The sequence below is a fragment of the Anomalospiza imberbis genome, chromosome 9, assembly GCF_031753505.1.
Source record: "Anomalospiza imberbis isolate Cuckoo-Finch-1a 21T00152 chromosome 9, ASM3175350v1, whole genome shotgun sequence".
In the NCBI taxonomy this organism is placed as follows: domain Eukaryota; kingdom Metazoa; phylum Chordata; class Aves; order Passeriformes; family Viduidae; genus Anomalospiza; species Anomalospiza imberbis.
The window spans coordinates 9,639,611-9,667,268 of record NC_089689.1 but is presented as its reverse complement, the minus strand read 5'-3'; the positions used below and the strand labels follow the sequence as shown (position 1 = coordinate 9,667,268).

The 27,658-nt window shown below is 37.2% G+C and overlaps 2 long non-coding RNA genes across 15 annotated transcripts in view; one reads left to right on the top strand and one right to left on the bottom strand.

The window, feature by feature from the left end:
• The window catches only part of LOC137479262 (uncharacterized), a 182,436-nt gene that overhangs the window by 128,760 nt on the left and 26,018 nt on the right, over nucleotides 1-27,658 (bottom strand). For both annotated transcript variants that reach the window (XR_011002108.1, XR_011002109.1), the window contains exon 2: nucleotides 18,102-18,231. This is a non-coding gene — a long non-coding RNA (uncharacterized lncRNA). The remainder of the gene's footprint in view (nucleotides 1-18,101; nucleotides 18,232-27,658) is intronic.
• LOC137479259 (uncharacterized) overlaps nucleotides 1-27,658 on the top strand; it is a 61,539-nt gene that overhangs the window by 27,592 nt on the left and 6,289 nt on the right. For 6 of the 13 annotated variants that reach the window (XR_011002100.1, XR_011002093.1, XR_011002094.1 and 3 more), the window contains exons 2-4: nucleotides 2,668-2,780; nucleotides 8,520-8,638; nucleotides 19,832-19,955. This is a non-coding gene — a long non-coding RNA (uncharacterized lncRNA). The remainder of the gene's footprint in view (nucleotides 1-2,667; nucleotides 2,781-8,519; nucleotides 8,639-19,831; nucleotides 19,956-27,658) is intronic. The other 7 variants (XR_011002096.1, XR_011002095.1, XR_011002102.1 and 4 more) reach the window with 3 other exon arrangements.

Here is a 27,658-nt window from a genome sequence, read left to right as displayed (position 1 = left end):
AAGGGCCCTCTGCCTTGCAGGAAGGACCATGGGCAGAGAGCTCAGCTCTCTGCTGGGTTTACCCTCACGTTCCCCTTCCTTCAGCCCATGAGGATGTGGCACATTTCTGACTCTGAACCCAGGTGCTGCCTCTCTTCACTTCTGTCTGCTCCTGAACACTGCTCTGCCAAAAGACTTAAGAAAGAAAGGGCTGGTAATCCTTTGACTAACTAATAAATCCCCTTCAGGATATCAACACTGATTGTTACACAAGGATTGGGGATAGTCCAGAACTATTTATTAAAAAAAAAACAAACAAACAAACAAAAAAAAAAAAACCCAAACAACCCAAAAAAAAAAAAAAAAAAAAAAAAAACCAATAAACCACCACCAAACCAAAACCCAACCCTATTCTCCACATTATACCTGAGGTGAAAAGTACCAGGAACATCAGAAAACTTGAACACTGCCCATTTAGCTACAAATCCACGTTTATTTGTCATGAAATTTCTTTACATTCCTTTGGCTGATCCCACTATCCCCTCACTTGCTAACTCTAGGCATATTGTAACATCTCATAGCCAGTCAGTATCTAAATTATTTTGGGGTTTTTTATGCATTTTACCATCCAACCATCACTCAGCCCCTCCTAAATGCATAGTTGTGTCCATTTGGTCTCCATTCTCACCAAATCAAACCATCATTTTCATTTTATTAGTACAGAGAGATTCTAGATGTTATCTTACTGCAGAGATGAAAAAAAGTCTGCAGCTCCCAGTTTGATACATCTACTGTCACATTCCCCTCACTTCAAAGTCTCACAAACTGAATCTCAAACTCTTCCTCTACCCCACCCACCCTGAAAGTAGAACTGCTGTACTTGTACACATAGATCAAGAATAATATGACTGCCTGATTTCCAAGAATATTCCAAGAGAAAAGGAAATTTAGTTCTGAGGTGAAATTCTAGAAATGTAAACAGAAGAGCTACATGGAAGAAAAAAAAAGTCTGCAGTTAATGACTTAGGTAAGAGAAACAGCAGAGAATGAAATAAGATTTATGAACAGTTACAAACATGCTTTATCTTATACAGCTGGTAAACTCCTTCTTCAGAGTATCAATACAAAGTACTCTTCACAAAGAAAACTCAGGTTATATCAGATTATCGGAAGAGTGCAGCAGTGAAAAAATTATCATTTGCTTTCACACATGTTCCATCACTCACCTAACGGTATTCCTATCTAAATACTTGAAAAACAAATGTTAACATTATTTCAATCTATAGAAGCTGTTGAAAGTCAACATGAAATCTTGCATCTGTGTCTGATGCCTGTTGTTGCAACTGCGCTCATTTTAATGGCCGCACGTCCAGGCAGTGTGTGACACAGGGCTTGAAAAGGAAGGAGACTTATGTTTTAGTTGGCACTGGTACAGTACAGCATAGGTCTTTAGCATGAAATTTATTAGCATTAATGGGCATTGTGTAATTAAAGCACTGTGCTTTAATGCCTTGAGGGTTGACGGGGCTTTTTTCATGTCCTATAAAATAGACAAATAAAAAATGTGAGACTTTTTAAAGCTATTCAAAGAATTCAAACGTGTATGTTCGTCCATTAATCATAATAGAGAAGGTGTAGCTGAACAAGATGGATCCGAAATTCTCAAAATGTCTTCCATGAAACCACAACATGGTTAATACTAGACACCAGGTTTTTTGAGAACATATAGTATTTTGAAAGGTCACAGGTTCTTCAAAAAGTAACCATTAGACCACTAAAAAGTATAGATTTGAAAAAAAATATTTTTAGGTCTAATATACCGTACTTACTTGGTACTAAACTTGTTTAAAGGAGTCCAATTTAATAAAGTGGCTTTGAGAAACAACTCAAGTATTTGTTACTTGAGCCCTGGCATTTTCTTTCCTGAATGCCAAGAATTTAGAAGGCTTTGAGAATCCCATCACCTAACCCACTGCACTTCAGTGACAGGGGGAGGCATTTATGTAGTTCCTCATTTGCTTTTGAATATCACAGGCTGAGATTGGAATAATATTCAGAGCTACTAAAGAGTGCAGGAGTGCTGCAGATTTCATTAGGATTGATGCATGTCAGCAGTAAAGATCAGACTAGTACCTAGACCTGCATTTCATTAGTTAAGTAGGATTAATTTTCTGTTAGAGAAAATTAATTCAGAATTACACTATGGAAAAAAACCAACACACATGGGTCTAGTATTTGATTCTTCAGAAACTGATCTTGCCAACACTTACCTGTAGTACTGCAAAATAATACTGGAGCTAATTTTTTGGCAATTCTTAATTGTTTCATATGTCTGAATGATCCTACATGAACAGCAAGTCAGAACAGCAAGTCAGAACAGCATGGAAAAAATACCACTGATGTAACTATTTATGATGTTTAAATGATTGAAAATATAAGGCTTATTGACAGCATTGTGTCACATCTTAATATTCTGAATAATCTAATTTCACTTAGAGCTGGCTTGAAGCAAAACTTATTTTATCTGAAAATCTGAAGAAAAAGCTAGTATAGATTGTACAAAACCACTAAGACCTTTACAGTGACACTAGCGATTTTTCCTTGGGGAATGTCAAGATCAATTATTGGCTCATCTGTTGGACATATCCTGAAGTATCAAACAAAATTCTTTATTTCTTTACCTTCTAGACAAATCACCAAAGAGCTACAGACCAGCAATGAAGAGAGCTGAGGGCAATTTGACCAACATCATCTGTGTCGGCTCCCCAGAAGTCGATGAAACACATAATCGAGTCGCCAAGGTACATCACAGAGATTAGCTGCTGTGCCATTCAATTAGTAAATTATTAAAACAAGACGTTTTCTTCGATTATGTTAAGATACTGGCAGCAGGGAGGGCTATTACATTCCATCAGACAGTGTGCCTTCCCAAATTACATTGTTTATTAACACATCATTAACAATGTGCCACCTCAGCCAAATGACCAGTGGTCTCAGGTACAAAGTAAAGATCATTACAGAACTCCACCACCTGCCTCATTTGAGCAAATCATGTAAGGTACATCTGAATCACTGACTGCACAAAGATATTCAAATGCTAGTTTTTCATCCTCAGCTTTGTGCCTTTTTTGCAAGCTCATAAGCCTTCTGAGAAATCAACAAAACCTTGTGGAGATAAACAGAGAAGTTCTTGAAATGAAACCATTTTTCTTTTCAAACGAACAGGACTCCAGGTAAATGATGCCTTTTAATACAGCACATGAAAATTTCAATTATGGAAATCATTATTCGAGGCATTATGTGCCATTTTACATTCCCAGCAGGATGTTTTTCATCTCATCAAGAGTTTCCAAGGCTGTTTAGTGCTCCTGTATATGCAAAACACATTTAAGGGCCCCCAAGAAGATCTGTTAATTAAAAAGCCTAGTCAAGTGGTCAGACAGATTGGAGCTTGAGGATTATAGGTAAGAGGGATGAAATGAAGTCTTGGAAATTGTAATTTCTCTTTCTGTGGTAGCACCCAAAGCAGCTGTTATAAACTGGGCAAATTAAAGATGTGGCTGACTGAGCCAGCAGTCTGGAAACAAGACATTGCAAAACATAGCGGCAAGTCATCTGCACCCCACTTTTAAAAAGCCAAAAGTGCTGACCATTTCTTTTTTACTCTCTTCCTGTTATTCTGATCTGTCACAAATATCCTCCAGCTGGTACCCTTCCAGCCCTTGTTCACCAGTTCTAGTTTCCCACCCCCATCTTAGGGAGTTAGTAGTAATTCCCAGGACTGTGGACAAGTGCTCCATAGTGGGAGTAGTCAGTAAACAGAAAAGGACATGTTTAAAAGAAGAGCAGGTGAAATAACAGAGTTTAAGTTCTATTATATATTTTTTTTCATATGAGAGTTGTTCATGTAAAAACAGTCTTCTCATACTCAACAATATTTATCATTCCTTGAGAGCGGTTTCATCTGCCCAGTACAGTCTGCATCTAGCTAGAGCAAGGTCTCCATTTATAAAAGCCAGATTGCCACCACACTTTCCAGATACATTAATTAAGTGTCTTGTAATTGACTATTTTCAGGGGGAAAAAAACCCTAACAATCCAACCCTTTTTCTTTCTACATTTTCTAGTCTGTTTTCACAAGTAGTCTTAAAAGGGCTAAAAATAGTTTTTGCCATGAGTTAATGAGGCTATACAAATTTTTTTTCCGTATCAGAAAGTGATGAAGGATCTATAAATAAGTTACTTAAAGACCCCCAAAACCATCCCAGAACAACCCTTTGTCTTTTCTCAACAGCAGATACAGACTTCCTTCTAGAAGCAGAATAAACATTAGTTGCTTTGTTTAGACAGCTTTTAGGTCTTTTAGGTCAGTGTTGCCAAGCTAGAATTTGTCTCAATTTATATTAACGTAAACCTGTGGCCTGTTTTTGATCACATTTTATACATCATGAATGAATACCTCCCGATCAGTTTCCTCTGTTTATTTGTATTCAAGACAAACTCATAATTTCAGATCTGTGGTAGATGAATTTTTAAGTGTTGCCATTTCCATACTACACTAACGATGCTGTTAATAATATTGCCGCATTGAAACATTGCATCTGATTTGAGGCACACTCAAACCCTTTGCAAACAATTATTCATTAAATACTTTTGAAAACTGTTTATGAGATCCATACCATAAATCTTTAACAGACACAAAATACAGGCCAGCTGAGTACTCCATTTTTTATCAGAAATTAGTTTTAGGTGGCATGGGGCCTTGTCTGATGCTTTTACCTGAAACAAATCAATTGCCATTTTGCATTTTCATACAAGTCTAAGAGCATGAGAGAACAGAAAAAGAGTTCTAAAGGTTAAACCCCATATTCAGTACAGTCTCTCCCCCGCCCCTCTGTTATAGTGGGTATTTGAGGAGGTTCTTTACATCTCCTCCCACAGTTTCTCTGCTTCATAAGCAGAAAGCAGCTGCTGGTTCTTTCAAGTCTAGCGGTTAGTTGACATTTACCAATAGTTTATGGTTTTCATTCTACCTTAGCAAGGAAAAGAGCTAGAATATCAATTTTAAAGAGTGAATATTAATCTTTAAATTTCTAATCCCCTCCCCACCCCAATATGGAGGGGCCTGCAGCCAAGATTTTTGGTGGGCCTTAAGGAAGGGACAAAAACAATGCTGTGAACTAGCACAGAGAATAGGACCAATGGGTCTTGGATTACTGTTGAAATTCTTTCCCCTGGAAAACACCACAATGCAACTCTTGACCAGTAGTGCTGATTTAATTATTTCCTTTTCTATCCCACTTGCTAAAAAACTGCTGTGTACAATGCTGGTTACATATATGACTTGACAAACTTAGCAGCATTATTTAGAAACTGACATAAAAAGAAAGAAAAATCTTGCATTTATACCTATGATATGATATGTTGATGGTAGAGACAGGAGGAGTGAGGAAGGTCTAGGATACATCACAGAAAACACTATTTCCCAGAGCAGGGAGAAAAAGCCCAGCTGAAACATAGAAAGATGCTATGTCCTGCAAACACTACCTAGCACACTCAGGTGAAATGTTACCCCCTAGAGTTTAACTCCCCCATCCAGGTACAAGCAGACAGGCTGTGCCACAGTCCTGATGTCTGACTTTACTCCCAGATAAATGCACTGATACGGCTCAGTTTAAGGTTTGTCTTTCTGAAATTTCTCTGGAAGATAATGGAAATTATAATTTGTTAAATACATGAAAATATTCTATCAAAATAAAGATGAAAAATAGTACTGTCCTGGAAACTATTTCAACAGTGGAATGCTCTTGCCAAAATTATTTTCAGATTTCCAGCTATTTTGAACTTGTAATAAACAAAATGTAGTCAGAGATGGCTCTCTTTTAGGGTGAATTTATACACAAGGAAATCAGGAAAACAGAGGTGATCTGATCGGCAAAATTCCCTCCAAATCGGAAGGTAAAAATTGCCATACCTGCAGCTGTTAACAGCCTGCTAAAACCCCCAGTAAACCTAAACTCGGAAGTCAGTTAGCTGGTAATACAGTGTTTATTTCATGGACTTTTTCAGAGCAGAAATCCAGAGTACAAAAACCTTTTATCTGATGATATTTACTAACAATTTTAAAGAGGTAATATTAAGAGGATTGCTGTAGATGCAAAAACAAACTTGGAACGTGCAATTACTGGATGACTGCAAGCTTTACCTAATGTGTTTAAAGCCACAAAAGTAAACCATCCCAGACACCTCAGCACACAGACAATGCAAGAAAATGCCATACTCTTTTTTCCAGGTGTAGGTCAGGACATTTAAAGACATCTATGATTGAACTGGGTTTCTTCTTCCTAAATCAAGGCTTCCATGACTGAACATCATGGAGGCAGTTATAAAAGTCATACTGGCTCACAACATCTGCAGGAACTCAGCAGTGGAGCAGTTTGCACACGTGTTAAACAGGCAGCACTAAAAACTATAAAAACAGGTCAAAGCAAAATGAAAAAGTACTTGAAATGAAGAATTTCACATTGATAACAGGAAGAAAACATGGAGACAAGCTTTTCTACAGGTCAGCAAGCTAAAAGCCGTGAGAGAAAAAGCAGTTTGCAGCAATCCACACACAATAGGTCTTGAGCAATACTTCCTTTTATCATGTATTGCACCTATGGGGCACTAGATTTTTCTAAACAGCAACCAAAGCATACTTTCAAGTCCATCCAACAAACTGAATGACACAGCAGACTGAAATATTTCAGAGATCAAACATACACCAATGGCTACCTCTTGTTCCCTTGAATTAAGAGTGAAGAGCAGCTTATCTGGAAAGCAGAATCTAATTTAAAAATATGTTTCTAAAGAATAAAGGAGAAAAGCACCAATTTTTAGGCAAGGTGGAAACTCAGCTGGAGACAGACTGAAGTGTCTGTTTCTTTTTGCAAAATAGTGATTCAGAAGCACATTCAAAAGCACATTTAAGTGGTAAACATTAAAACATGAAGTAATAAAAATGAGGATCATGGGAGCACGATCCAAGGACCACCTATCTTCCCCCACTGATAGAAGCTTTAAGGAAAATCAGATATACCTGAATTCAAGTACATAAAAATGATCTGTAGTATCTTAGCACACATGCTTTTAGACAGACATTTGACTGATTTCAATTGGCATTTGTACTTCAAAAGAGATGATGTAATAGAGCAGCTAAGATTTTTTTCATGTTTTTGTGTGAATGGAAAAAAGATCTAGACACATCCGACTAATTACTTTATATTCTTCCGTAGAGAGTGACTGTGGCTTTATTAAGAGGATTTTTTTTCCCTCAAACTTGTTTACTTCTGTTTGGTTTTGAATTTTTTAAAGAAGCCCTCACATTTTCAACATCAGCTCTAGTTTTTCACTATGCATAAATAAAGTAAAATATGTACACCTACAAGTGCACAGACAGCAAGGTGTTTCTTTGCAATGCTCAGCAGAATAAACACAAGGATTTTCCATGGCTCCAGAGCTCTTCAGGCACAGCATCCTCCTTACATACACATAACAGTTGCTTCAATTTCAGTACTAAGAGCAAACTATATAATTATTATACTTTTTTCATTACTAGACAACATGAACAATGGATCTATGCACTACAGGTTAAGACTGATCAGAAAATTAATATTCCTTTCTCAGAGAGAGAAAAAGATTTTTGAAATTTTATTAGACTAAAGGGAAATAGGTCTAAGTTATTTTAATTTTCTTTTGGGAAAAGGAGTTTATCATAAAAGAAAGAGGAAGAGAAAATGTAGGAGCACAATCACTTTCCAGATAGATAATCTGATCATCAAGTCTTTCAGAGAAAATATCAGAAACCCAGGTTTCCAGGCCCTTCTCCAACGACAACAGAGCTCTGACATTCCGGAGGCAAACCAAAAACCAGGCTATTAACCCATCTAAGGCAGCAAGGGGGCTTTTTTTCCTTTCCTCACACAAAAGGCCTTCCCAGAAAAACTTCCATTAAAATATGTATTTCTTCAAATCTCCTGCATTTTTCCCACAGAGGAAAAAAAACAGTAAGTTTTCAACCAGTTGTAGTTACAGTTTTGCATAGAACTGCAATTGCAGGGGGAAACTAACAGAATGAGGAAAAAAATAAAGTTCTAGTAATACCTAGTTCTATAAAGTTCTAGTAATACCTTTAATCATATTACAAGCTTAATGCATTACATTAATTTTTTAAATTAACACAGTTGGACTTTTGATCAAACAGAGAAGAAAAAAAAAGACTGCAATCTAACAAAAGCATGTTTTAAAAACACTGCTGTTCAAAACAGGTCAAGTATTTTCTTGTGCTTGAAGACTAACAAATGGGTTTTTTCCATAAGGTGTTTTCCATTAGGTGTTTTGTCTTTATTTTTGTTACCTTTTTTAATGGTAAGACATAATTTCTACCCCTCTATTTAATACACTCTAATCTGTATTCCTGAGAATAGCAATTTTCCTAAGACATTTCTTTTGCTATTAGTTAAGATAGGATTGCTTTCTCTCATGTTTACATTTTGCAGACCACAAGACTTAGAAGATCACTGTGGAAGAAAGACACTGGGCCAACCCATTCTGTTGCTATGACACAAAGTACAGCCCAGTTTGGTATTCCTTCCACTCTGAAGGAGTCTCACATCAGGTAGTAGAAGCTAACTTATTTCTTTGCTGTTGAATGACTACCCATTTTTTTTCCCCAGCCTTCCCCCCTTAGGTAAAATGAACATTTTAATAATCTGGAGAACCTTTAAACTGCTGCTGTCCAAGTGCCACAATAAGATGTGGCAATTCCACCCAGTCTGGGGGAAGCAAGGGGCTGATTTTGCAGACCCCCACACCGCCCCTTTCTCACAGAGCCAAGGAAAGCCCATTAGAACTGACAGGGCATGCAGAACACAGGGAGAGAGCTAACTGAGTTTAAAAGCTGTGTAGCTGCAGTCTCATTTAGGAAATGCCCCCAGGCTTGCTCAAGAGTTTATTACTAAACCTAGACCACAAAGCAAACTGAATGTTCAACTCTACATGCCCAGAAGGGAGAGAAGATCCTTTTCTCCACACTCCTAAGCTCATGTTGTTAGCCCCTCCAATCTTTCTCCCACAAAGTAGGATTCCAGGAATCATCACCATTTTTCTTATCCTGAAGGCAGAACTGGATATTGTTAACAGTTTACATAATCTTGATTACAAATTTCTATTACAATAAAACATCAGTATCATCACATGAAATCAAGAACCTGTCTTGCTAAATTTTGCTAAAAAAAGTAATTCTCAGCCTAAGCCAATTTGGAAAATAGAAATAGCCACAGAGGGTTTCAGAACAGAGAAAATTTCACATTTGATCTTTTCTGTCACAACTGGCAACTGTAGTTGGAACATGAGAAGATTTCTGCCCTAACCAACTGATCACTAAGGCATTTAAATAATCTGTAGAGATGATTTAAAATGGGATAATCCACAACCAGAATATCCACAGTATTCAATGGAGCTATTAAGTGTGAAAGGAACTCAGGATCAGCCCCCAACCCAATCACGAATACATTGAAGAAGTTTGAACAGATGGACATTTAACCGTAGTAGGACATATTCTGAAATAATACCAAAAATATGGGAACAACCACAACTAAAGTTGTTCTCATATGCTTTGTTTTTACTGACTCCAAGCTTTATTAAGGTTTTAGTGTCGTATAAAAACAGTTCCATGAAACAGCAGGAGAAACACCAAAGCTGAACATCCAGAAACTCTTACGTAGATACAAACTGCAATCGTGACTAAAGCAAGAAGCTGCACAATTAAAGGGGAGGGTCTAGAGCCCAAGTCCATCCAGGAGCAACTGAGGGAACTAGGGTTATGAAGTCTAGAGGCTCAGGGGAGAATTTATCACTCTCTATAACTACCTCACAGGAGGCTGCAGCAGATCATGTCTGAGTGTCAAGTGTCCTTTTTCCCCAGGTAACGAGTGATAGGATAAGAGAAAATGGCCTCAAGTTGCACTAGGGGCCATTTAGATTTGATATTAGGAAAAAAATCTCCACCAAAAAGCCTGTCAAGCACTGGAAAAGGGTTCCCAGAGAAGTGATGAAGTCACCATCCCTGGAGGTACTTAAAAGACATGCACATATGGTGCTCTGGGACAAGATTTAAGTAGTAGACCTGGCAGTGTTAGGTTTGCTGTTGGACACAATGATCTCACTTGCTTTTTCCAATGTGAATTATTAAATGAATGACAAGTTCAAATCACTGGCTGTGTTACCATGTACGCTGCTTTAGATAATGGCTGATTTCTTCCTTACATGATACTTAAAATGCCATTAATATATTCTCAAATCCAAGTGGTTCTTGCAATCACCTGGGCCATATGAATGCATTTAAAGACTGAAATCCATAATATAGTTTCCTTCCTAATGTATACACACTTTCCTACAGCCACAGTGAAATTATTTCTACAGATACAGCATTATCAGAGAGCCAGATTGTATCCTTGCTGTCCAACAATTACAGCACCGCTCCATAGAGCAAAACAGGAACATCTGGAATTCTGCTCTTGTGAGGGCAGCTGGGACTGCACTGCTACATCAGGAAATGAACTGTGCTCAGGTTATAAAATATACTTGGGGCTGATCACAGAAATCTAACAACTGTCATGGTATTGAAGAAATTACTCCTGTACAAGGTATAAGGAAAAATTTGATGAAGTGCATAGTGTGTTCTTCTGACACGGAGAAATTGTGCATATTCACTCTATATCTAAATCCCACTGAGCATGAATAGTTCCTTTTCATTTCAGGAATTATTTCCTAAGTAGGAAAACAGTGTGGTAACTAAGACTGATTTTACCAAACCTGCCACTAAGGAGAGTTATTTCTCTAACTCACACTCTGATCTAACTAAAAACAAGTTTGGGTAAATGCTATCTATTACTTCTCTCATGTTCTGCTTTGGTTTCATGTTACTCCTTAGAGTTTGTGGCAACAAGTGCAAGATAAATTATTAACTTCACTTCAGACAAAACTAAAAAGTACTGATTGCAGTAGCCAGGAATAGTGGCCTACGAAAAATCTTTATTAATATTATTGAGTGCAGTGGTTTGAAGTGGCTTGGTTTTTGGTTAAGGGAAAAACCAAGCAGGCCAGGCCAGCACTCAACCCGCTACATTGAGAAAGAAATAAACAAAGACAACTGCTTTCAGTTGGCCAGTCGTACCATTTCGTAGTTTATTGAGTGTTCTGATCAAGACTCCTTCCAAGATCAAAACATTGCTAAGATTCCTTCTTTCCACATATTGGCATCAATATTTTGGAAGAACTTGAATTGTTCTATGAATGCACAGGTTTAGTAGAAAGCCATTTTGATGATCACAGACATGAAAGATCCTGTTTCTATACACTTGAGACACACTAGATAAAGAAAAGGCCCAATAAATTACTTCTGCTAAGATACAAAGTTTCTAAGTTAATACAAAATTAATTAGAATAAATTAATTTTTCTTCTTCAATTCTATTTACCTTCAGTATTACGTAGATCCATGTCTACTCTATAATCTTTGAATATTAGGTATGATTTGTTTTTAAGTGAGAAAAAAAAAGGCTAACTACTCATATTTGCCACACTTCAAATTTGAGACTTATACTTTAAAGAGAAACAACTTTGCTTGAAACTTCATAACTGTGCCTTGAGCAACTTTTAATATTTTGTTATACTTCATGGAGTATAAGTTGGCTTTAAGTTTTGTTAACACTGCATGAATATTTTGACAAGAGTTCATCCACTTAGCCAAAATTGGAAACAGCTAAGTATTTACATTTACCAGACCTACACACAGTGAACCAGTTTAAAGGGGGGAAAAAAGCCTAAGTGAGATTTACAAAGGCATTCAATCAGGATAAAGAAATAATGCAACTATTGTAATAGTCTCCTGCTAGAAGTGGTGGAGCACTTTAAACAAGTCTTACTTACACAGCATTTCTTCTCCTCCTTTGAAATATGCTTTGAAAAAAGCTTCACAATTAACATATTGTATATATTTTCCAAGGTTTTCAAAGATTAGGAACTGTTTCTGGAAAGACTCACTCCAATTTGGCAAATAATTAGAATAAACATTACACCAAGGTGCCTTAAATGTTTGACATCTGTGAGGGTACAGAAACATGTACTTGCACACAGTTAAGTACAGTGAGAAAAACTAAGTCAGATAAAATTTTAAATGGAGGCAAGAAAGAAAAAGGAAAAAAGAGAGCAAGGGAAAGGACAAGAAGTTTAAGCAGTAGAAAACATTACAACAGCCAAGTGGAAACAAATGAGATATTATAGCTGGGGTGCAGTCACAGGACTATGTGTAACTCTGTTACAGCTGAACACCAAGAGCTTCTGGTGAAACTAGTTCTGTGTGTGACTTTAGGAAAAGCATAAAGAAGCATATTCAAAAGACAACGAGCACAAAGAAAACACAGTCATGACTATTGACAATAGCGAATTCTGTACTGAATGTGTGAACAGGACATGAGTGAGGTAAAATAGAATCAGCTTCCCTTTGCCTGGGATTTTTGTAGTGACACAAGCCAAGCAATCTAAACAGAAAATGTCTGTGCTAGGAGAAGACATAAAACACCACAAAAACAAACTGCTTTCCTCATGGAAGAATGGTAACTTTGGACAACATTTGGCACCACAAGTTCAAAGGGTTATTTCATCTGCATTATAAGTACAGACCCAGAGATTTTACAGTATTCCTGTCTCCACACTATTGTTTTCTGTGCCATTAATGGCATTTAAATTACAGACCTGCTGCAGCCATATAGTCAAAACACCACATCACCCGATGAGACACTGTATTATAATGTCAGCGTGTCTGTGTTTTAGCTGTGCTTTCATATACTCTACTTCTCTTCAATCACCCTTTTTTTCTCTGCCAAAGAATAGATACAAGAGACAAGTCTATCTTTAGCTCCACAAAAATTTTTTACTCAGGCAGCTGCAACACTTTATTCATCACATATCCAAGTCTCCTGTTTACAGCAATGAAATTTCTAGACGCACAAATAGAACATAGGCAGATAAAAAAAATCATGGAGAACTTAAAATGAAAATATAGGCTATGGCTAGGGAGTCAGAAATAATAGTCTTCAAAGCAAAATAATTTCTAAATTACATCAGGTGGGATTCCTCATTTCTTTTGGATTATTTTAGGTATTTTTGTATTTACTTTCAGTAAAGTATTTCATATTATCTGAAATACCATTTCCCAGAAGCATAATATTGTATGAATTGACCTTTACATACAGTTATTCACAATAACAAATATCGATTAAATAGCAACTTATTCTTTGACAGCATCTTAAAAGAAAATACATTGACATCTCTAAACAATTGCATGACTAAATGTGAAACATTTCCTTTTCTAAATTAAACTACTAAAAAGCTAAACTGATCATAGCAAGTTACTGAAGAGCTAGGTACCAAATTCAGAATTTTAGCCGGCATTTAAAATGTTTTTCAATCTCAAATGCCTCAAGCACGCTATTTCAAGGTCACAAAACTCCTGGTGGGTGTGTGTGGGGACATCTACTCCTATATGCTGGTCTGCTGCTTGCAGCCCTCAAATGGACAACTCCACTTAAGGTGAAATATTTATATATGGAACTATCTTCAAGATCCCATGATTTCCTACTTTCTGCATGTGCAATTCATCATTTCAAGCACTCTGACTCTCGAAGTATTCACATTAAGAAAAAAAAAGCACAATATTAAGTTAGTCAGCTAATTTTATTCTATATTGGCTTATTTTTAATGCCATATGCAAAACAGCATTGATTTTTGCTTATTAAAGGCATAGTCTCAATTCAGAAAAGCTGAATATCAGGAATTCATGAAAACTTCCATGCATCTTCTAAACTTGCAAAGAACATCTAGGGCAACTGAATATATTTAACAGTTCAACTAAACTTTTACAATTGTTTCTGCTGAGCGGGGGAAGACAAATGAGCCTACAATTTTCTTTCAAAATCATGAAATTATTTAGCTTTTTTCTAAATGAAAAAAGCTTTTAATATCTTAGTGATGAAGCTTCCTTATTTCCTTGTTTCCCCCCCAGTGTGGTGTGATTTATCTCCTCCTACACTCCATTTTCAACATCATCCCAAGTTACAATGATTTGGCATTAGACAGAGGACTGTGGAAGCATAAGAAAACTCCACCCAGCTTTTCACTCATCCTTTCTCACAGTCAAACCACAGCAAAAGGCCACCACACTATAGGCATTGGAGAAAGTCATGCATACATACGAAGATCCCAAATGTTTGGGTTTTTTTCAAGTGTCAGTAGTCAAAAGGATGTATTTATTATTCCTGACCGTTAGAACAGAAAGCTCGGTATCATTCAGATACAGAAGTTCTTCTCAAACAGCTGACAAATATTTAAAAGTAAGTCTACTTTAAAGTCTTCTGCTGTCTGAATGATCAACAGAAGGGCCCCTGACGCAGTTCAGTCAGAACTTATCAATCCATACGCAGCGTGACTGAAATCAGACACACTCTGTAAATAAGTGAGGTTGGAAGGGACCTCAGTCCCTCACCTAGCTCAGTGTGCTACTCAAACCTGAGAAAAACTTGGCATTACCCTGTGCTGGGCGACTTGTCCAAATTTGAAATATCATCAAGATGGATGTTAGTAATAATACAAGACAAAATTTTATATATTTATGTAATAAAAAATGTACATAGAACCTTCTATTAGCCAATGACTGAATTGAAAGAAATAAATTGAATCTAGCTGTAACATTCAGCTATTCTTTGTGATATGTATTCTCCTTTTGTGAAAAGAAACAGCTGTGGTATGTCAGATACTACCCATGGTAACTACTGCTAAATGCACTCACTTTAGACTAGACCATTAGCTAATGGTGTACTAGGTGACTTGGTATGATCACTGAATGATATGGATGATCCTTTGCTAATACTCTTAGTTTTTGAATCGTTTTAATCTGACCATATTTATCAATGTCCCACTAATATTTAATTTCTTAACAATTCATGTCATTCTCTACAACTACCTCAAAGGCTCTAAGGAGTTGGTGGAGTCAGCCTGGACTAGATTCATTCCATGTACTGATGGTTTGTTCTGTCAGTTCATACAGAAAATCCTCCTTGCACAGAAGTAATCATCCTTTCCTAAACTCAGCACAGAAATTTCCATTTAACTTCACTAAGAGGAAAGTATAGTAACATCAGGCCCTTTTCAAAACCTACTTTGAAGACATACTGTTTAGCCCAGAGCTAGCCCTGGAACAACTCAGTGTTTATAGGTGAATGTGACAACCCCCCCAAAATAATCTGTTAAAAGATACGCAGTTTGAATTCCCAAAAACTGGAGATCTTCTGCACAGAGTTTGCCTCCTTTAGTTGCTTCAGTAAACTTGATCTCTGACCTTTAAATAAGGGTTAAAATACCAGATGTTCTCTTCAGACATCTTCTTGAAAAGATGGGGTATTGCCTGACAAACATTTCATTCATACTCAAAATCAGCTGGCTGTAACCTGTGTTTCAGGTATAGAATGAAAGAGCTTACTCGGGAAAAAGTTGAATGCCTTTTGCTCTACCCTGTGCTCCAAACTAGGATATCAGGTCCATTTTTAAACTTACTGATATGTCCTGTGTATGAGACAACAGGAAATTCACTGACAGAATAGCAAGGGGACTGCATCTGAACACAAACCAAAGTGAGAATGCTCAATACCTTCTGCATTTGCTCTTACAAATCACAAGTCCCATGTTAGACTACAAATTTCCAAGATTTTCAGGGGTATTAATGATTTAATGCATTCAGTTTTACACCTTGTTATATGTTTTCATATATTTTTCCTTTTATATTGAAGAAAAACACCATTTTATTATAAACTACATAAAAAGTATTTCCTCTGTGAACTCCAACAAACAAACAAGAATATTTGACACTGTAAAATCCTTTTCCACTCTTGACCATCAGATAAATCTATTCTATTGTGTTCCAAAGACCCTCTTTTATTCAGACCTGTTTGCACTCAGTCACGTTCTTGGTGACCAAATTTTTAATTTCCTGATAAAATATTTCTGTGTATTCAGAGACATGTGATGGGACTGAAGGGGACACAAGGAGGTAGAAACTATTTGTCCTGTCCACACTTTCCCTGCTCACCATCACTCAAATGCATAGGTTTGTAGAGAAACTTGCAGCAGGCCTACCATATCTATGATTTTTAAATACTGTTATAGATTTAATGATATGAAAATCAAATAAATTTGAGTAAAATTTAAGCTACCACACTATAAAGAGTTTTCTTATCAGTTCAATTATTAATTACTTCTTTAATCAGATTATTAGATATTCTCTGGCATGAACATGAATTCACATAATCTGGGAACTGTTCTTGCTGAGTTCATCCAGACACCTCTTTTTAAGCTGCAGGTTTGGACAAACACTTTTAATCACATACCTGGCAGATGAAACATTATCAGTTTTCATTATTAAGTGCCTGTGTATGAGTTGAAGAAATGTAGAGAGAATACTTGAACAGCAAAGAAACCAAAACCAACTCCAAAAGAAAAATGATTTTCCAAATCCAGAGAAACATCTATGCCTGCATTCTGGTCCTGAAAAAGGACCTAATATAGGAAAAGCTTTCTGATCATAATTTTCCCAAACATAAGAAAAGCAGGAAACTATGTAAATACAGTACAATGAAAATGCCAAACCTAAACAGAATCACAAGTTAAAATCCACCAAAATTTTAACAAGAAATTATATAAATAGTGCACTGAATTATCCTCAGTTTATAATTACCAACTAGTCATAAGCCACAGACACATAACCCCTTGCAATGCAATTGCCCAGCTGCCACAGTTCACAACAGAGAGAGCTCCCAAGGCTATTATTTCCCTTTTTTCAGTGCATTTCTGCAACATATTTTTGAGTTTTATCTTTAGAGTCCAGCTGGAAGCATGCTTCTGTTGCCAGCTAGTTTTCCCCTATAAACTCCCTCCTTCATGAAGGGAAAATGCAGAACGGCGGTGCAGCGGGAGGAGAAGCAGGCAAGTAAAGGGGAAAAATACAATCAGAAGCAGTAGAAGCAGTAGTTCTACCAGACCTGTGTATTAGGCAGCAACTTTTTAGTCATAATAACTCTTCAAATGCACCTCATCATAACCTATTACACACCACACCTCTCACAAGAATAGGCATGTTTGCCATGTTTCTGTGCTCTCATTTTACATAAGCAACCTTTGTTCTCCTTGTCTCAAAGTAAAGAATGAAAAACCAAATGAAAGTCAGCAAGATTCATAATATAGCATATTTGTACAAGTAGTTTTCCCAAGTATGCCCAAAAGGCATCTAGAGAAGAGTAACTAAATTAATTCAATTACCTGATCTTCTGAACAATAAACAAAAATCAGCATAAAGTTTCAGTAATAAAGCAGTCAAATATGAGTAAGGAAGCTCAAAACTCAGTTCACTTCTTTCAAAGTCAATTTAAAAGGAAAATATCTTAGGAAATCCCCACCTGAAAAAGAAAGTACTCCTTTATTAGGCCAACTCAAGTTGGCAAACACAGAGTAGAAGAAAACTGCACTTTTTAAGGTTCAGCTTTGCAGATAGGAAAGGCTAAAACTCTCTTACACTGAAGGTAAATTATAGCATCCAAAATAAAGGTTATCAAATGAGAAAAACTGCCACAAACTTTATAGGGTGCTCCCACTAGTAATTCTCCATATTAATAATCTTTAAACAAGAAATTTCTCTCAGAGCTGTTTTCCAACATCTTATCTCCAAAAAAGAACTTGTAAGATACAAAAAGCATTCTGGTTTTGTCTGTCGACAGGTTAATAAACCCCACAGTTTTCTACATATAAATATTATTTTCTTTTATATTCTTAGGTTTAACTTTCAGTGTAAGATGTAGCAAAAAGTTAATTTGCATTCTAAAAATCCTTTTCAGACCCTCAAATTCATATGGTAACATTTTCAGCTATCAAAGTCATATGCATGAATACTAGGCTCATGCCTTTATATTTCCAGAATTAGCAGCTGAAGCTAAGCTTTTTGATACTGGAAACAGACTATGGGGCGCTGGTTTACCTGCTAAACCTTTTCCTGGAAAACTATGGAGCCGGAGAAAACACATCCTGCATGCAGATTTCTTGGCTGTGCAGTGTCACACATCACCCAGGAGCTGTCACTCAGCAGAAGGAGCAATAGCAACTCCGACCTATAAGGAAAACACCCAGCAAAGAATAGATTAGCTTCCTAGTTAAGGACAAGAGGAGTCAACCCACAATCATTGCAGCCATTTCGTAATTAGAAGGTAAAGGGGAAAAGTCCTGGAAATAGGTTAGAGCAACCAAGGTCTGAACTTACAGATCAGATGAACACTGCAGTTATCTTCCAAGCATTGATACCCAAAATATCCATAGAGATTTATATCTAGGCAATACATAGAGCTGCCTAAAGAACTGCACACATAAAAGTACTCTCAGAAGCCAGCAGGTTGAAGATAGTCTTCCTAAACAATTTAGGGTAATAATGACAGCCACAGGCCTAGAACTGCAGCCTTTAAACTTTTTCTGGCCTTATAACAATATGGTCAGAAACTCTCTCCTGGAATTTGGCTCTGAAAACACTTCTCTGCCAACTGACAAAGAAGCAGGCACTTGTACTGCCTCTCTCTGAAGAAACCACATACCCACCCAGGGCACAGACTTGGATTTCAAACCTAAACCCACCCCCAGCTACAACAAGATATTGTGATTGAGGGATACTCCCAAATGTTTTCTCAAGAAGCAAAGAGCAATTTAAACATTGATTTGGCAATAGAGAATACCCCTAGTAATCGAGACACCATTTTCCCTCATGTTTAGGATTTGCTCTGAAGCCTGCTCAGAGGAGCAGAAAGCAGAGGCAGAGGGAACTGCACACACTGTCAGCCTGCTGTGCAAGACGCTCTGAAGTGAGGCCAGTGGGGCACTTCTGCAGAGGGGCGCTCAGCTCCAGCCTGGCCCAAGCAATAGAGAAGTTGTCAGGCAGATGTGTTGTGGCCAGTGGCTTTGGGCTTCTCCATGGTGAGACAAGCACTGAATGGGCTGTTTTAAGCATTCACATTTTTTATTTTGGTGCATGCTAATTAAGCACCTTAACCCAGCTGTGGAACACATTTAACAGAAATACAGCAGCTTGATCTGTCTTACAGTAGGCTAATTTTGTTATGATTGTTTTAAATGCCTACCAAAAACTACCTGCATATCTTAAGTATGATTCAAAAATTAATTCTATTTCTTCTTATACAAACAAATGGCTCTTAGCATTTTTAGAAAGGTTCCTGAATTCTATAAAAACTGGAAATGCTATGAAGATACATACAAAATAATGAACAAATTTGTTTGCGCATTTACCATCAGGATTACTTGTTCCAAGTTTAATTTTAATATTACACCATTTTAATTTTCAGATGTTCATAAGCATCATCTGGGTGGTGAATGCTGGGGGTAGCTGAACTGCTTTATATATATTCTGCTGGGTGGTAGTCTGTGCATGTGCAAGGCAGTGTGATATCTGCCTTAGACTTGGCTGCCAGAAAACCAGTTCTTTAAAACAGAGGAATTTCTAAATTCTCAGAGCTAAAGGTCTGGCAAGTGAAGAGCTAAATGACAAATACCACATCAGCTGAACATAAAAGCATTCCATGTAACAGAAGATGCCCACACTTTGAGACCAGAGACCAGTTTAAATCCTTAACCATGCAGGATGGCAAAACATTTGTTATATAACAGCAACTTCACATGGCATTTTTACATCCTGCCATCTTTTCACAGAAGAACAGAAATTTAGACTTCTACCAACTCTGAGAGACGGGGAGTGGAGCCAGCAGCAATATTTAGCAGAGTGACTGATTTCTGGCACCATCTAGCTTCTCTGCAACAGGAATCTGGCAGCCTGGTAGGTGCTTTTCAAAGACACTGATTGAATAATTGATACTAGTGCTATACGAATGCTCAAGACAGCGCAAGAAAGAATAAGAAATAAAGTAGTTTTGGTGCTTAAGACCCACTCTTTTTTTTTTTCTCCAAATAAAAATTGTGAGGTAAAAATCCTGGGCAGAATACCAAGGCCAAGAGAATACAGACTCTGTTCATCATTCAGCTTCTGACTATGCAACTCTGCCAGATATCTGTAATATATATGAAAGTACTAGACAAAAAGAAGCCATAATGCAAGCAAGACTATTAATTGTTCATTTTCATGAGATATGGTATAATCTGAAAAGAACAGGTTGGTTTTGACCAGTGGAACTATTCCTAGTTCTACTCAGGAACTACAAAATTCCGACGATTATTTGTAACTATAAGACAGTGGATTTATATTCATTCACTGCACTTAAGGGGTTTAGAACACTAAAAACTTCAATCCCCCACCACCAGCTCTGTACATAGAACTGCTGACCATTTGAGAAAAGCAGACATGTTTTGTGCTGAACGTCAAAATTCATTAACTAATGAGATATACAGCCTTTGGATGTTTGTGCTCTGTAAAATTTTGCAGAAAAACGTTTACTTGTCAGCATGAGGACATGTTTACAGACTCACACATTGGTAAACCAGAAAGGAAGACAAATAAGGTTGGTTTATATCCTCAGTAGAGGAGGAAATGGCAGAGAAAAAGGAGGAAAAAAAAAATCTTTCTGGACCATACTAGACCAGCAAGCACAGTCTCTCCAATGCAGAAGTGTTCTCCAATTCGCACAGTGTAACTTTCTTTCCATTTGCCTGAAATCACCTGCAATGTGCTTTAGGAGCTAATCCCTACACATTTGGTTTACTCGGCAGAGGCCCAATAAAAGCAGGGATTCTCAAATGTATTACCAGCCCAACCCACTTTCTCACTTTGTCTTTTCAACCACATGTGACCACAGCTACTGAAAATAGAAAATTAGCTACATTTATACCCAAGTAATACATAGGAGTCTCCTAGATGGAAAAAAAGGAACATAGTTACATGCTTTTTCCTATAATCCACTTAAAGTAATATTTCTCTCCCTCAGGGTCATAACATATTCCGTTAAGGCAGTTTCTCAGTAAAGAGGTCTAGGGCACTTCTGCTGTCGATTCGTTCGTGATCAGCTCTGCTTTTGTGCTATGATCAAATAACTGAAGTGTAAATGCAAGGGAGGCATAGCTGTCTATGTGTTTTAATGTATTTCAAAGGCTTTTTATTTAAAGAAGAGTCTTACGTTCTCTCCTCCCTAGATATGCAGGCTTTTTAGATTCCACATTTTCCAATACTTTTGGTTATACAGACTAAGAAGGACCATATATTTTTCATGACATAGGGATATGTGATGACTGAAGATGAATAAGTCAGTATTTGGTGTGGCATGAATAAGAGTATCCAAGTGGGAAGGAATTTCAAGATTTAGATCTAAGAACCCAAATGCACCCAATCTAAACCACAGGCAGAAGTCTAGACCAAAATCGGAAACTACCCTCAAAGTCAGCACCCGCTATTTGAAGACACTTTATACTCACTGAACAGTTACAGATCAAAATGAAAGAGCAAGCAAAGCAAAATGAGATAATGAGAGCAAATGTTCATAGAGGGGAAAGGGAAATTGAGACGTCTGTCATTAACATCTGACTTGGATGTCTCTTAATGGGTCTGTATTGAGTTCTATGTTATTCAGCTGTGATTACTACAAAGAATGAGTTTTTACATCTCAGAATATTCTGGGTTGGAGGGGACCCACAAGGACCATCAAGTCCCACTTGGGTGAACAGCCCATAGGGGATTGAACCCACAGCACCACACTCTCACCATGTCTAGAATTAAAGTATCTTGGGCTATTGCATGGTGTTCATGTGAGAGACAAACTGCAAGGAATTTAACAGATTTCTGCCATATTCTTACACTCAGATTTCAATCTTCAGTGATGCACAAAAGAAAAGCACTGGGATTTTCAGTAGCAATTACCCTGAGTGTCAAGGAAGGAGAAATTTTTTAATCCCTTTGTCCATTTGAAATTCTCTGCATGCAATTTCAGGGTAATGTATTGTTTTATAAAGCCTGGTAGAGAATTCTCTAGAAAGGAAAAAGTTAGATTTCCTGATATGCACATATGCAAACCTCTGTCTCCTGCATTCTCATGTACTAAAAAGCTGCAAATTTAGCAAAAAAAAAAAAACAAAAAAACAAAGTCAAATCCATAGCTACCAGAATGTACTGCATTTATGTAAATACTTTCAGAAGACACGTTATGCAGGTAATCCCATATAATCATAAAGGGCTGAATGAGATTCTAATCCTGACATTAAAGTACCCAAAATAGCTGCTTAAAGATGGAAAAGAAGGCAAAGAACAGAGGAGACAGTTAAAGTGCTAAAAGCATTATAGGAGCCTTTATATTTTATATTCAGGTGGAGTTTGTCATGAGCAGCCCACTCCCTTTTGGCACTGAATAATTCCCAGCATTTTCATATCATATCTCAGATACACATATCAAAGACAACTTTCTAATCTTGCAAGTGTGCTTAGAGAGAAGGAAGAAGAGAGCAAAAAATACCAGTAAACTCCCCCTTTCTCCCTTGTCCTCACCTTACTCACCAATACTTCTCCTTTTTATGAAATATCTGAGGAGTTCTCCTCCTAGACAGAGAAGAACACTGAAAGGAGGTAATTAATCTGTATGTACATCCTATCGTGTTTTTATTTTATAAATTAAGATCAATTTTATATATATATTTCTCCAATAACAGGCAAAAACTCAGTTCTAGACAAAAAAGTGTCTTGGATCTTCTACTTTTATTGGCTTGTTAAATGAATTTTACATTAGAGAATAATTTAGATCTCAGAAATCATTTGTCTTCAAATTTCTCCCAGTTTTTACCTCAGAAGTATGGTAAATCACCATAAGTATTAGAGATGTTTTTTCTCCTTCCTCACCTCATTGTGTTTGACATTAGATTAGTAGTGCTGTGAACACCATGTGACAATAATACTGAGCTCAAGACAGGGACCCTCACGTGCCAAGAAAAGAAAATCTACATTTCACAACAAGGAAATTAAGTTTCAGAAACATGAGACTGGTTGTATCTTTCTTTGTCCGTATTCTATTTTTCCTTCCATCCTATTCACTAATTTATTTCTTCCTCAGTCTTGTACTCCATCTCCCAAGCCTTCAGTGACAGCCTTTGGAACCTTAAACCAGTCTCAGTCAATAGGTTGAGGTCAGCAGTCAGATCCATGGGATCAGAAAGATCAGAAACATTTATCCAAAGTCCAAGTGCAGTGCCTTATTCAGACAGCTGTGCTGCCTGCTAGTTATTGGGTGGAATTGAAAACAAAAGTTATATTAAAGACAGCAGGATCATTATTTCTCCTTTCTGCCCCACCTCCTCAAGTGCCTGAGGTCATTTTCCACAACAAAAATGAAAGCCCTTCTTGGAAGTGTTCTTGTGCTAAACAGCAGTGGTTAATTTCTTGCAACTAATTAGTTATTCAAGTGAAAGTATAATGATCCTCCAACATGATTGAAAGTGCTTCAACTGAGTTTCCTGCTAACAGCATACTTCTAGAAAAGATGCAATAAATCAGCAGGGTTATGGAATTCTTTAAACAAAAGCAAGTCTCTGACAGGAACCCATTAAAGATACAGCCATGTAATATTTATGCACCTAGCTGACTTGTGCTTTTAACCCAGCACTTTTCAGATATAGCTTTTTAGCACCTGGGTCGTATTCAGTAAGAATGAAACTCACCCTATCTGCTAAGAGCCACTACAATGTCTCTGCTTTAGGTGTTCAGTATATAGGGCTTAAGGGATGGAACTTCCCTCCAAATCTGGAATTTCATCCAGATATTTCTAAATAAAAATACAAATAAAATGCCTTTGAACAGCACAGAAAATGTAATCTGTGAGCCTCAAGCTCCCTGATTACCTTTAGCAAGAAAAGAGCCAGGTACTGACACAAGAATGGTTTATAAATCCAGGGAGGTATTGATGCAGAAACAAAACTCCTCAGAATAGCCAGTATCACCTATGATTGTTCAGATTACGATTTGTGATTAGGAGTGGTTACCACAATGGTGACAGGGGATCTCTGGATCTCTTGAGACATTTACAGAAAAGTCCTGTAAAATGCCATCCACTTACTCCCAAACCTACTAATCCATTTCAGAGTTTGTATTTAAATGTGTTGGGTACTGCAGAAAAGCAAGACTCTGTGGTTAAAAAAATGCATTTTGGTAATGTCTGAAGCTTCTGGGTGCTACAGATGTACTGATCTGTTTAAATCTCCGAAACAAAGAGATATTTCCCTTTCTTTTTTCACATTAAACTGTCTGCATATGTGCTTGCATGTAATTTTAAGCTACACATAAGCGCACGTGTAGCAAAGAGAACTGTTTAATTTATTAATTTATTTGACTGTATATGCTTTCCCTCATCCCATTCACTCATTTACTTCATTGCCAATCTCCCAGTCAGTCTTCCCACAGTTTTAAAAGACAGAATTTGGATTCAAAAACCAATTTGAGTTGAGGACTCAAATACAATTTCCTGGCCAACCTTTCCTTGCTGCAGCAAAAGGCTGCAAAAAAGGGAAACCTAGCTGCAGTGAGGTTGAAAAAGGGAGACTTCAGGGAAAGATCGAGGAACTGCAGTTTACTTGGGACTCTGGGAGGTGGGAATTGAAGGACAGAGAAAAGGAAACCAGACATCACTCCCCCTTCCCACTACAATCAACTTTGTCTTCACTATAGGTTTTTGGGCCAATGACCACTTTCAACTCACACCTTCTGTTGGGAAAATAAATTAGGAGTCCAGCTTTATTTTATCAATAGAAAGTTTAAAGTGGTCACTGGAGCAAAAAGCTTTTCAAAGGGTAGCTGAGCTCAACAAGGACAAGGAGGAGGATGTTGAGAAAACCACAAAAACACAGGCAGATTACAAACCATTAAAGGCTATGCCGTTTTTCAATAATAAAGATAAGGCCTTTAGAACAGTTCTGGTAATTTGTATCTATTTGTTTCTTTAGAAGAATACATATTACTTTAAAAAGCCTCTGCCAGAGCAATAAATGGTATTTTGTGTTTGTGTGTATAGGTTTTGATAAAAAAGAGCCACAAGAAAACAGTAAACTAACTAGGCATTTGCTCCCTGAATACATGGGATTATGCTTCACATTTGTGCTGTAAATCATTGGATCCTGTACAAGTAATTGTACTGCAATGGGTTTTGCTATGCTAAATATTTAAAGTGTGTGCCCAGTCCTTCAAAGTCTGAGCTTATTCTGCGTTCAGAGCTTTTTAGAGTTGAGTCAATAGCATATTTGTTTTGAATGGCTGGCCATAGATAACACTAACAAAAATCCAAAACTTGTTTACATCATTTAACATGCCTAAGAGCTTAGCCTGAGACATTAAGCCCCACAACGAGCAAGCAGAAAAATTCAATCCTTTAGAATAGTCTCTACTGGCAAAAAGAAGTTACACCATCAAAAAGCAAAAAGTATGTTTTGCCAACTCTGGACTAAGAATTGCTTTGTTTTTAAACTGGAGCAATGACTGGCATAAAAAGACTTCAAGGAATTTCCTCTTCTCCCTGCAGATAGTCATGAGCCTTTCTACAGCCCCAGACTTCATTTTGTAGTGATTGCAAGGATAGGTGCCTCTTGTGGGTCCTAAGCAGAACCCTTGTTTATCAGAGTGTGCAAAATGTGGAAAAGAGTCAAAACAAAACAAATCAGGCAATTCCATCAATCCTAGGAAAACTGTTCCCATCTGAACAGTACCTTCAGCTCTAACAGGCCCTAACATCAGCTGTGTAGCAAATACCCCTGGCCTATTTTCTTAAGTTGAATTGCGACCTTAAGAACAAGACTTCACCAAGATGTACACACAGACACTCATGGAGTGTTCTACACATTCTCAAATTGTATTTGGGATCTAAATTCTGTAAAGTAAGGTGAAAGTTTTGGGAATAAAGATGAAGCATAATTTCTCATCTGTTTCAAATTACACATGAAGAATACCGAGGATGTTAGCAACAAATAGATCTGCATACAGAAATTTTACAAAGGAAAAAAATGCAAAATGACAAAAACAATTACAGAAAAAAAAAAAAAAAAAACAGTGCAACCAGGCAATGATTTACCATCCTCACATTTTTAGAATCACAGTTCTAATTGTTAGAATCCAGTGCAGCGTAGTAGACACAGTATTTGAAAAAGCAAGTCTTTCATATCTCTGTGCTACCTTGAGAGCTCCTGATACCTAATCTGGAAGCAGACAAAACTCAAAAAGGTGCCTCTTTTCCAGTGAAGACGTGACTTCCCCTCCAAGGGCCTGGGGCACTGTGCCTCAAATGCTAATAGCTTGAGCTGTGTGCAATAGCCCTATATTGTTTATATAGCACTTCACATGTTCAAAGCACTATGAGATATCAGCCATCACTACAGTTTTATGAGGCTGTAAGTATTACCCACTAAACATCAGGGTTCAAATGACTTGCTCTTGATCAAAAGAAACTTTGTGCAGCAGGACCATAATTATTTGAATTTGGTAATTCTCACAGACCATTCCTATGGCAACACAGAATGCAGAGGGGGAAGGGATATTAAAGCCAATTGCTATCGCATTCTGCGCTGGCAGTGAGATGGACATATGGAGGACCTCTTCAGTAAACCTACATTCACAGCACCTTTTATAGAAAATTCTAGAAAATTATTTTAAAAATCAGGAGCAAAAATTAAACAAAAGGTTTTGAAAGCCCACAAGCATGTTTTTCTGAATATATCTATTTCACATATTCACTGTGAAGAGCATAAAAGACAACATGCAAACGGTACTGAAGTACTCCAGAAATCCTTAAAGGGTGTTCTGAATTCATTCTGAAGCAGCTTGGGAGTTTTTATACCAAGAAGATTAGTAGGCAACTTAAAAGCAAGTCCATTTTCTGCAGAAAAAGAGCTACAGTTTTGTGTCTTATGGCTGACTACAGTAGGACTCAACTTCTAAAAATACAGAATGTTTTTGCTCTCAATTTTTATACATACATTCTTCCTATGAAAATTCAACTATGCTGACATTTAGTCTCATGCTAGTCTCAAAGTATAAAGTCTCTGTTCCTGAAAAAGAATACAAACACAAAGGAGATGTTGAAAAACAACAAATGCATCCACAGTATATATGACAACCAAATAGCTTGACATAAATGCTAAACAGGATAGATGCTGAAGATGCTTCTCTTTACAACTGAAATCACTTTACCCAAAAATCCTAACACTAAGATTGAAGACAGAATAAGAAAACTCTTATCCTCTGCCTTTCCATCCTGTGCCCATCCTATCCTACAATATTGTCTTTCCCACCTCTTAGATTTTGCCTCATACACAGCCCTGGTTTCCTCACACAACATATGTTTTCAGAGCACAGCTTCACAGTTATTGGCCTTAGAGCCCTGCCTGCAGAATCACATGGGAAATAGATCATACTACTAAGACAACAATGTAGACCACTACACACAGTCCAGATTCATCAAATAAGCAAAGGATGCCTGTTTAAAGCTATCACAGGAAAGGGGAGGGAAAGAAGTTCTCTTAAAAGGGAGCAATGAGTGCAGAGAGAATTACTAACAGAGCCTTTTGTGG